This window comes from Poecilia latipinna, unplaced genomic scaffold, assembly GCF_001443285.1.
Source record: "Poecilia latipinna isolate Pla-1442-1.1 unplaced genomic scaffold, P_latipinna-1.0 Scaffold2328, whole genome shotgun sequence".
In the NCBI taxonomy this organism is placed as follows: domain Eukaryota; kingdom Metazoa; phylum Chordata; class Actinopteri; order Cyprinodontiformes; family Poeciliidae; genus Poecilia; species Poecilia latipinna.
In genome coordinates, this window is record NW_015114944.1 from 77,182 (window position 1) to 88,562 (window position 11,381).

The window sequence follows — 11,381 nt, forward strand, 5'->3', positions numbered from 1 at the left end:
GGGGGGGGGGGGGGGGGTGTCAATGAGTAAATATAGGAATATAGAAATATGTTTTCCGCCTTAATGTGGCGCCCCTCTAGCATGGCGCCCGCATATATACATATCCAGTTTCTGTGCCACTGATGAGTTGCTGTACGGAGAACCAAGACTGACATAATTAAAAATAAAAGCAGGAATACATTTATAGTTTTTCCTTTTCCTTATATATGGGTTTTTATCAATAATTTTTATTTTTGCATTTTCCTTTTACAAGTGTTTGTTCTTTTGCCATTTTCTCTTTACTTTTACATTTCTTTATGCATTTCTTCCTCGTTATGCAAATGAGGAGGGCGTGTCTGAAGGCTTCAACTTCTCCTAACTGGTTGGTTAGCATTACACTCTGCTTGGCTCCAACAAAGATGGCCACCAGCTTATCAGTGAGCTGAAGGTTAGCAATTAACGCTAAGCAGCTTTAATTGAGGAGTACTTTTTATAACATCTCAAGGTTTAAAGGACTAATATCGGAGCAAGACGTAGTTCCTACATTTCCACATTTAATGTTGTTAACGGGATTGTTTTACCGCGGCAGCGTGGCTGTGAACGGCAAGTAAAAAAAATCGTCTTTTTTCCCTCCAGCGTTGTGCACATGGGCGAAATTTCCAGGTGTAAACAGTAGAAACGTACAGCATGTCTGTAGAGGTACCACAGCTCCTAAACGTTTGGGCCACCCTGAGCGATAAAGTTACCCGTATGTAAGCTAATTTAATACAGTAAAGATGAAGTGCAATCTGACATAATTGTAAATTTGCATATCATTCAGGACATTTGTGTAAATTTTGACTTTGGAGATGATTCAGAATGTCTTCCAGATGGGAACCTTGACCTTTTGGTGATATTAAACTGTGCTGCCTGACCAGGTCCTGTAGGCAGCACATGGCCTTGTGCTGCTACTGAACAGTTGTAATCGCTCCTCCTATTGACACAGCGACATGAATGTTTAACTCGGCTCTGCGGTCCAACCAAAAGGTTTCATCCTGAACAACTGCTGCGCCACGCCAGTGTAAACCCACACAGACAACGAAGCGCTTCACTGCTTAACCAGCCATTTATAGCTTCAACAAGTGTTTTCTGCTTTAAACTAAGTGCTGTCAAATATGTAAAGAAAATGTACTCAAGTAAAGTTATTTTTCTATAAAGGTATATAGTTTGACTCAGATTCATCATCTGGATCAATAAATTTGAGTTTTTATGGAAACATTTGAGGAATAACTTCAGGTTGAAATGTTAAACACAACTTGTGAAATTTCTCAGACGTACACAGATATATATTCACACCCTGACTGATATTTGATGAAATATATTTTTAAAAGTTGCAAATAAACCATGAACAGGATATCTGATTATCTTCTTCAGTCAAACTGGTTAGTTCCTTCAAACCGCCTTTTCAGAACCTAAAAGGGGCGGTTCTTTGCATTTTCCAGGTACATAATATCATTTAACAGCACAATAAAGTAGCAATGTTACCATCAGTTGTTATAAAAATGCTGCATGTATGAAACAAAACTTAACAGAAATTTGATTTCACAATTTGATGCCTTGAATTTGGCCTCTGTCTCTTTAAGAAGCCAGTAGTCTTTCTAAAACTCCGCCTCCAGCAAGTCATCAAAACAATGCTTCTCCATTATGCCACTACAACCGTTCTTACAAACTGAGAAGTAATTTTTATGATTAACTCAGGAGACACATGTGTGCCAACTGCTGCTGCCGCTAGTCTGAAGGAGCTGAATGGAGAATACCCTTTAATGTAAGCCTGCGTTAGTTATTCTAAAACCAGTGATGATGTGCTCGGGTTTCCTCCAAGTTTGTGAAGTTATTGGTGTATTTTAGTGTGCTGTCCTGGTCCAGAGTTATCAAATAACTGTCTGTGTTTTAAAAACATTTTACGTCAATTCAGAGCCGTTTTTCTGTATCAGATCGGTATCGGAAGTGAAAAAAGTGGATTGGTGAGCCCAACACGTCTCGTCTTGTGTTTTCATTCATGTTTTTACTCCCCAGGCTCGGCGCAACATGACACTAAACGGGTGTGCTGAAATATTAACCTGTGCACAAATATTTAATCACACAGAGGAGGAGCAGTCAGATTGATTTTCGTTTGCTCAGTTTGTCCCGTCACATGCACGGTTCCTAACAGAGCTGCAGATCTCAGTTCTCATGATAAAAAAGCACGTTAGTTTTCTGGCCCTGGATGTTTATCAGGGTTCCAGCCGTTCTGGGGAAGCAGCAGTTTAACAGCGAATGAAGGGATCAGACATGAGTCGCTGTGTTTGTTCAGCCGAGTCCCATGATCCTTTATTTAATATCATTAATGTGCATCAAACTGGAACATTACTAGATATTTTCAGGTTGAAAAAACTTTTACATGCAACACATTCTGGCACTAATAAATGTTTTGTAGTTTCTTTAGACATGCATTAGCATAGTCTAAAGAAAATGGACAAGTCCAACTTTTAATTTGGGTGCATTTATTCAGAGTATAAAATATAAATAAAAAAGTTTGCCATAGAAATGGCATGATCCTTTGTCTTTAGTTTAAGAGTGTTTAAGAGAAATAGACCATATTTATAGACAAATCCTCAACAATCTCATAATACTAAAAAATTTTGTAAATCACATTTATTTTCTAGGAGTTTTTAGACAATATCTTGGATATTTTAACGTGAATTTGTTACTCAGATTAAATGTTTTTAAATCCTAGATTATTGAAGAAATGCGGAAGCAACCAATCATAGCCAAGAGGAGGGTCTTAGCGCCGTCAATCAACTTTATGTATTTGCTGCTAAATGTGCTAATGGTGGAGAAACAACTTTTCCAGAAAACAGTTTGTCTGTTATTGGAGGCTATGCTAACTAGACTTAGCATCCAGACAGGCTGTGCTGTCAGGAATACTCTGTAGTGCAGCAGAGAGAAATGGCTGAGGATGATTGACAGCGCTAGGACCCACCTCCTGGCTCTGATTGGTTGTTTCTAATTAGCACTGAGGAAGCAAGTGCTAATTAGAGGAGTAATTGTTTTCACAGATTATCTGTCTCATCTCCTGCTGTCACGACTTGGTGACGGTTTCAAAAAATGTGTAACAATCATTTTTATGCAGGTTACGTACTGCATCTTTAAAACTTTGTACACACAACCAGTTTATTTTTGATCAACTACCACAAGTAAAAACTGTAAAGAAAGATTTTTGCTCACTTTTCTCAAAGAAAGTGAAGTTTTCAGCCACAGTTTGTTTTTCTTCTTTGGGGATCTGAGTAAATCAAGGGGAGCGTGTTGCATTCGAGTGTTTCGGTGTGTAGAGCCGACAGTGTCGACCAGCTCCCGTTAATATTTCATGAAGCTTCTTCGGAGTCACATTTCTCTCTTCTCTTAGATTTGAGAGCAGCAGTCGCTCTCAGCAGGGATGAATTTGAAAGATTTGTTGATGAGGGATGAGCTGAGGTCAGCCATTTTGAACAGTTTCAAGCTTGTTGGTCATGTGTTTTATTCCAGTTAGAGTAGCGCACAAATTGTTTGTTCTACTATTCGACTGAAGTTTGTTCTGTGAATTTCTATTTCTGTGGCCTTGCCAAGGCTTGATGTTGACATTTGACAGTGAAAGTTTGCTAGCATTTCTTATGTTCTTATGACTGTTGTCTTAACTTGAAGAATGTTACGTTTAAGTTTTCTGGTGTAAAATAAAGAAGATAACAAAATTACATTAGACCTACTTAATTTCTGTGGAACTAAAATTTAGTTAACATAACTAGAAAAAAAATGCTGAATTAAACATATCAGTTGATGGAAAGCAAATTATTCAGTTATTAATGTACAAAGGTGGAAAGAGTACCAAATATTGTACTCAAGTAAGAGTAGCACTGCGTCAGCATATTTTACTCAAGTAAAAGTAAAAAGTAGCTGCCCAAGAGTAAAAACAATGTTTGGGAAAAAGTAGAGAGTAACTGATCAAATGATTTAATATTTTAAAATTACATAATCAGATGGACCAAAATATAAAGTGGAAATTTTAGTATTTTATGGACAGAAATGACAATAATTCATATAAGTAGGAAACAATAAAGTCAGACAAAACAACATTTTTATTTTCAATACAAAAAAAAACTTCTGAAATTTTAACAAAACCTGCAGGTGTGTGTCTGATGAAGTTTTGGTTAAAACATGCTTGTTTTTCATTCAGTGGATAGAGAATCCAGAAATTTTACTAAACTAAGAGTAGAAATACTTCATCATAAAATTACTCAAGTAAAAGTAAAAAGTACAACATTGTAAAAATATTCATAAAAGTGTTTTTTTTCCCCCAACAGGTTACTCAAGTAAATGCAACCCAATTCTGTTAAAGTGACATAATTTGTTTAGTAAAAATCTTTTTTAAAAAAAAATAGTGTTTGTTTTGTTGGACTAACATGAAAAAAGTTGTTAGTTTTGCTGACTTCTCCTTTGTCAATCTGAAGTGAGTTGAAGTATTTGAGTTAACTCATTAATTTAATCCTAGTTAAACATAAAGGCAGATTACTATATAATTTTTGTTTTCAATTAACAAAACACAATTACACTGAGCCAGTTTAAAAGAAAAACATATGGCAAGTCAATGATTCTTTCCTTAGAGTGCAAACCTGATGCTCTAGCCGGGTTTCTGTTGTTAATGTTGCCTAGCAACAGCCCAGCTGTCGGCTGCAGCCATTGGCTGAAGCCAGAGGGGAAGGGAAGAGTCGGGCTTTGACTTTTCAAGGTCCGAGTCACAGAAAGACACCGCCTGACCATGGCTGCATGTAAACAAGCTGCTGAATGGATAGTTTACTGCCTGGTGATGGATTCTACATCCTGTCCTCTCCGGCAGGTGTCAGAGAGAAACAAACGATGGAAAAACAGAGGCGTCATGGCGGATGTTTGCAGACATATTTCACAAACAGTCATCATAAAATACCTGGTAAAAGTAATACATAGTTTCTACATGACCTATATTTCAGGAATGAGATCATAATATTAGCAGAATAAATACACAATATTACCAAAAGAAATTTGTAAAATTAGAAGAAAAAGTTGTATTAATCAGAAAATGGCTTCGATAGAATTAGCTAAATTTAGAAATTCTTTTTTTAAAATCAATTCAGTCATTTTCACAATTGTTTCAAAGTCCTGCAGGTAATAATTTGATGAAAAACAAAACTGAGAATAGTTTGAAACTGAAAAATAAAGTTTGAAACCAAAAAAAGATTTGAAACTGAAAAATAATTTTGAAACAAAAGTTTGAAACTGAAAGAAAATTGAAACTTAAGATTTGAAACTGAAAAATATTTATAACTGATAATAAAAATTTGAAACTGAAAAAAACTGTTCAAAACTACTTTTCATATTCAGTATTCAGTTTAATTTTCCTTTTCAACAATCTTTATGGCCCCAATTTAGCTCCTTTGCAAACTTGAAATAAAACGCAACACTGATTTGTCATTAGCGGCCCGCTGTCTGTCTCTGGGTGGAACCGGGGTCCAGTCGGACCGCGCCTGCATTCTTCAAATAGCCGGATGATGGCGACCCTCCGGAGTCCTGCGGCACGCAGTACCTTCATCGCACTTGAAATTGCTGGATTATCGCTCGGCCGTTTGTTTTCACGTTCAGCCGCCATATCCTATGACTCAATTATCAAGTGGGGCTGTCACCCAGGGTTATATTAGGGAACACAGTCAGAGCTTCCAGCCCTGGTCGGAGCCAAAACATCCAGCAGAGATAAAAAAAAATGCTGTCGGCACCTGCTTAGGCTATAATCTTAATTGTCATTGCTGTGCAGCTAATGTACTGAAGCTGCACAGCTGAGCTCATTACATAGACATGACATTATATCAGCATCTTGTGTCTCTCATATTACTAAATTAAGCTCCATATTTTAAATAAACCCTTGCAATGATGATGCAAGTTATCGATTAAAGAATTATTCTAAAGTTGATTGACCTTATAAATCGACTAATGATTAATTGATGCAGCCATTTTGTTTTTTACAAACTAAAATTTTTCATAATATGCTCAATAAAAAATAAAAAAAACATTTACCACAATTTTGTGTCCGCTGTAAATACTGGCTGAAACAGAAAATGTAACTTAGACACATTTTATTTTAACATTATTATATATGTGAAGTTTGTCAAAATTGCTTAATTTATTCTTTAAATTCATTTTGTTTCATCAGGAAGTTATTTTCTCCTGACATTTATTATATTATGGTATTGACGGTTGGTGGTCACCATAGCAACCAGCAACCAACAACTCATCCATCATCCCTTTTTTTCGGTTTCTGTCCATAACAGTGGGGCAGAAATGACAGGTCTGATGTAAAGCAAATTGATTTTTTTTTTCTCGTTAGAATAGTGAATCTTAGTGTGTCTGTTCTGAAGTCAACCTGCTGGACCTGAGATGAAGGGTTACCTATATTTATAACGTATGACAATAACTAAAGGACTAAAATAATAAAATATGCGACACACTTGATCCCGCATGATCAGAGAAATATTCATAGAAGTATTGTCTGTGGTTGCGGTTAAAGAAATGCTAAAACTTCGCTCCATTAAGAGCTTTAACTCTCAAAATCAACCGTCACTACTGGCGCCATGTTTTTTTTTTCCATGTTACCTTCCCTCTGCTTTCCTGTCACCACGTCCTCTCCTTCGTAGCTCGGCTAAGTTTATTAAAGTTAAACTTAGGAAACTTGTCGAGTGGATATTTCATAACAGAACCGCATAAAGTGCATTTTACATCCCACATCGGACTCGGTTTGGACAGTTTCTCTTACCCCTTGCTGGTACGGACGCCATCTCAGTTTCTGTACCAACTGACTCTCTGCATCAAGTTGACCAGCGGCGCCCTCTGCTGGATGGCGGCCAAGCTATTACGCTAAAAAGAGGTGAAGCGGATGTTATTGGTTAATTGATTGAACGTCTTGGCAACTTTGTTTCAGAGAAACTTAAACGATGGTTGAAACTCAAAGTGAGCGGCAAGAAGGCAGTGTTGGTTGGAAGGTAAGAACTTTTCTGGCTACGGACATTATGGTAGCTTGCACTCGCTAGCACTAAGCTGTCCGGGCTTACCTGGCCTACCCTACTCGGCAATCGGTGTAGGTAGGTTAGGGTTAGATTTACGGTTTAGTTTTCTAATTAAATATCAATTCGGAAAGGCCTTTGAATCGATAAGATCTCCTATGAGCAACATTGCCGTGAGCAGCTTTCACCAGTTGGTTGTCATATAAAATTGTTCTTAATGTTGAGTTTATTTGCGGTTGGCAAACAGCTATTAGTTGGTATTAAGTTACATATTAATAACCCAAATCAGTCGATCACAAACTAAATCAGCTGTGCACAGACGTTTCCTCCAAAACACAGGCTTACTGTTCTTGTTTGGCCAAAACTAAAATGGCCGCGCTGAGACGTTCTAAATTTTGTACTTTGACGTCATTGATGAGTGCCATTTTAATTAATCGACAATTATAAGTCGATTAACTGTTTGCATGCCCAGAGTTGTTTTGTAGTAACTAGTTGCATTGACCCAGTTACTTTTACTTGGGTAAAGTAAAAAAAAAGAGTAGCAAGTATTGCTACTCTTATTTAAATAAGAGTCGCAATATTTTTACTCAAGTAAGAGTTGCAGAGAAATTCTGGATTCTCTACCCACTGAATGAAAAACAAACATGTTTTAAGCACTAATTCAGCAGGCAGACACACACCTGCAGTTTTTGTTAAAGTTTAATATTTAGAGAAGTTAATTTGGAAATATGTGTCTTTTCCTTATTTTGTTATTTTGTAATTACGTTGTTTGTGACTTATTTTTATTTTAGTCCTTAAAATACTAGAATTTTCACAGAACTTTATATTTGGTCCATAAATTACAGTTTGATCAGTTACTCTGTACTTGAGTCGCCTTTTTACCAAATACTTTCTGCTCTTACTTGAGTATTTCTTGGACGGCTACCTTTTACTTTTGCTTGAGTAGAAATATGTTGAAGTAGTGCTACTTTTCCTTGAGTACAGTTTTTGGGTGCTCTGCCTGTGCCTGACGTTTTCTCATTTTGAACTTTTCACTCTGTGAACCCTCTAAAGAGAGTGGAGAGCTACTTAGATATTCAGTTCAGTGTTTATCCTCACTCTTGGCCTGCAGCCTGGAGCATTTGCTCTGGAGGATTCATCACTTTCTGTAAACTGTCAGCTCATTGGGATTCTTTTGGTGTTGCCTCTAAAAGCCGACCATGCAAGCTGCAAGCAGGCTGGAGGAGAAAGTTTGATGTGCGGCTCTCTGCAGGACGTTCCCTCGCCCTCGGCTAAGTGATCTCTCTCTCTGTGCAGCATCTGGGCTTATCAGCCTCTGCAGGCACTCAGAGACACGTCTTTGTTAGCTGTGGGTGGGTTTGCTTTTCCTTTAAATAGGACCTCTTTTCTTGGAGCAGTAGACGTTTCTTGGAATACTTTCCTGAAATATGATGTAACTGGCTAATTAAAAACGTAGTGACTTTATGAATGTGTAGCTGATATTCTCAAAGACTTGAATATATAGATATAGGCCTGTCGTGATAACACATTTTTCTGGAATTGTCCCATAAGTAATTGCGATAAGCGATAATATTGTTGCTTTGTGACCATTTTCAAGTAATATGATGGTGATGGCATAATAATAATTCAAGAACGCATTATCAAAGATGAATAAACTTTAAATTCTAAGTAACTTTAAATTCTAAGTTACTTAGAGTGAAAGATATTTTAATATCCAAAATAATAAATAAAATGAATTATGAAGTGTCTGTAAACAAAATTGTCCTTCGAAAAAAGGGCTAGTGGACACCAAGGCACCAGACTGAAGACTTTTATCGTCCAGTTTTTGGTAGAAAGAGAGAAAAACGATAAATTATTGAGCTTGTTTTAGTTGTGATTAATTGATTTGATTATTTGTTGTTTTGTTTATTTACTTTGGACAATTAAAATGTCTTCCAGTTCCTTACTAGAATTTAAAGTTTATGGAATGTGTTTTGTCATTATTACTGTTATTACTAGAAAATGGTGTCAAAATAATATTAGCGTTTATCGCTGTAAATTCTGGGATGATTTATCGCCCAGCAGGCCTAATTAGATTAAAAGCAGCTGATGAAAAATATGGACCAGAAATTTCAGAAAATATTTTGAAAACCACAAAACGTGAGAAAATGTGTGAAGTTTGGTGTGTAGAACGACCTTCTGGCTGTGTGAGCTGCTGTCAGCCGTACAGGTGCTTTCCTGCTGTCTGTGTCTTACATTCACTTCCTTTTATGCTGCAGTTGTTTGAAATGAACTTCAAATAGCTTCGCCTCAGGAATGTGCAGAATCCCAGGCCACTGCCGAGTGTGGAAGCTGTTTATGGAAGAGAGCCGGCAGCGTCGGTGGGGGCCGGGGGATAAAGCTCCGGCTCTGCAGCGCCACGTTCGAGCCATGTTTGGAGCTCTGATGGTGAGATCGAGCGCAGCGCTGCTCAGCTTCTCCTCTCTCTGCCGTTTGTTGACAAAGCAGAAGTCAAACGGGCTTATGTAACGACCTCTCTCTAGCGCAGCGTGCGATGAGAGCTCCTCTGTGTTGACGCAGCGTGGTGTGGCAGGAGCCGCTGGATGTTTCACACAGGGACCCCCTGTGTGAAACACATGACAGCTTCACCTTTGTTTAGCTGTCAGAGCAAACAGCGGAAATGTGGAGGATGATTTACTTCATTTAATGCTGTTAGAAGACATCAGCTCAGAAAAGACGACATTTTACCTACAGACACATTAAGTAGGGACACAACAATTAATCGATTTTCAGAAATAATCGTCAGCCTAATTAGTAGTTGACTAATTGTTACCTGGAGTATTCCAGCTCCAAAAAAGGCCAGTGGTTTAAATAAGCCAAAAAATAAAAACATTTTGCAATTAAATTTAAAAAAAATGTAAATATGTTCCACTCAGAAATGGTAAATGGACTGAACTTATATTTTCCAGTCATTTTAACCATTCAAAGCGATTTACACTAGGACTGCAACGATTGCTGAGTCCGATTTTGGCTGATACCAGTTTTTTTTACTAAAATGTTGCTACATATAACAAGAAAGTCGCAATATTGGTGTAACTACTGTTAACTGCAAATGTGGAGCGATGACGTGATCGGTCAGTCTCATCGTCGTGTCAACCCTACGACCTTCCAATTACAAGACGACTACTCCAACCACTTTCCTCCATCTGATTAATCGTTTACCTGTCAGAATAATAAATGAAATAATTGATTACTAAAATAATCATTAGTTGCAGTCCTAATATGAAGTATGTCTACACATGTAGACAGTTGCTTCAGAGATTTATGTGGATGAAATGAAACTGGCTCTCAAAAGTCTACACCCCTCGTTAAGATGAAATTACCTCATTATCTCAAGAAAAAGATTGGGAAATTATGTCATTATCTTGAGAAAACTATTGGGAACGCAACTCGTTATCTCAAGAAAATCATTAGAAAATTAAATCATTAGAAAACCGTTGAGAAATTAACTTATCTTCAGAGGACAGTCAAGAAAAAGTACATGAGGTAACCGTCCGCTCTCTGACCTCTGACCTCAGCAAGGCGTATCTGTCACACCAAAGTGTCCATTGGGAGTCAGAAGGACTTCCAGTCGTCTGTCCTCTGCTGCCCCGTCCCGCTCCATGTCGAGTGGGAGGGAGCGGTTCGATGATGCCCTGCACAGTTGGTGAGTGGGTGCCACATTCCCAGGTGGCATGTGGTGACAGGTCTATCTGGACGCGTCTCCTGGGAAAAACAAACAGAACCTCCAAGATAGCCAGGGTCAAGGTCGGAACCGGGACGGTCCCGCCCAGACAGGACAGAAATCCCCCGGAGCTCCAGAAGGAGCCGATGTTCTCGGGCCGAGGAGTTTCTGTGCTCATCATCAGGTAGGAAATGTCTGCTAGCTGGCCGCTGCCTTTGGGAGATGTTTGTTTTGGAAAGATGTTTCTGTTGGACCCGAAAGCATTCAGCAGGATGGTTCTGTTTGTTCGGGAGAGGTGGCAAAAACGAGACACAGAGCAAAATATCTGGCATCTGTTTGATTCAGCAATAAATAACTCAGTCGAGAAGTTTGAATAAACCTTTGAAGGTTTTTCAGTTTTATTCTGATTCAGGATTGCATGATATATCGGCACTAACATTGGTACGGGTCGATATTTGTCAGTTTTTAACGTATTGGTACTGATTCCTTTGAATAAAACTGGGCAGATATTAACAGCCGATATTTATTTCCTCTTGCTGTTTGTTTCTGGTCATGTGGTGTATGTTTGGTCATGTGACAGTGATAGTGATGAAACACGGGACTGTGGGTAATTTACCTGA

General features: G+C 38.1%; 2 long non-coding RNA genes across 2 annotated transcripts in view; one reads left to right on the top strand and one right to left on the bottom strand.

Annotated features, from left to right (window-relative positions):
• The window catches only part of LOC106937375 (uncharacterized), a 22,347-nt gene that overhangs the window by 3,685 nt on the left and 7,281 nt on the right, over positions 1–11,381 (top strand). The window lies entirely within an intron of this gene.
• On the bottom strand, positions 3,140–7,441 carry LOC106937376 (uncharacterized). The gene is made up of 2 exons (XR_001422377.1): positions 6,812–7,441; positions 3,140–3,697 (listed from the first exon to the last, which is right to left on the bottom strand). It is a non-coding gene; the product is annotated as an uncharacterized LOC106937376 (long non-coding RNA).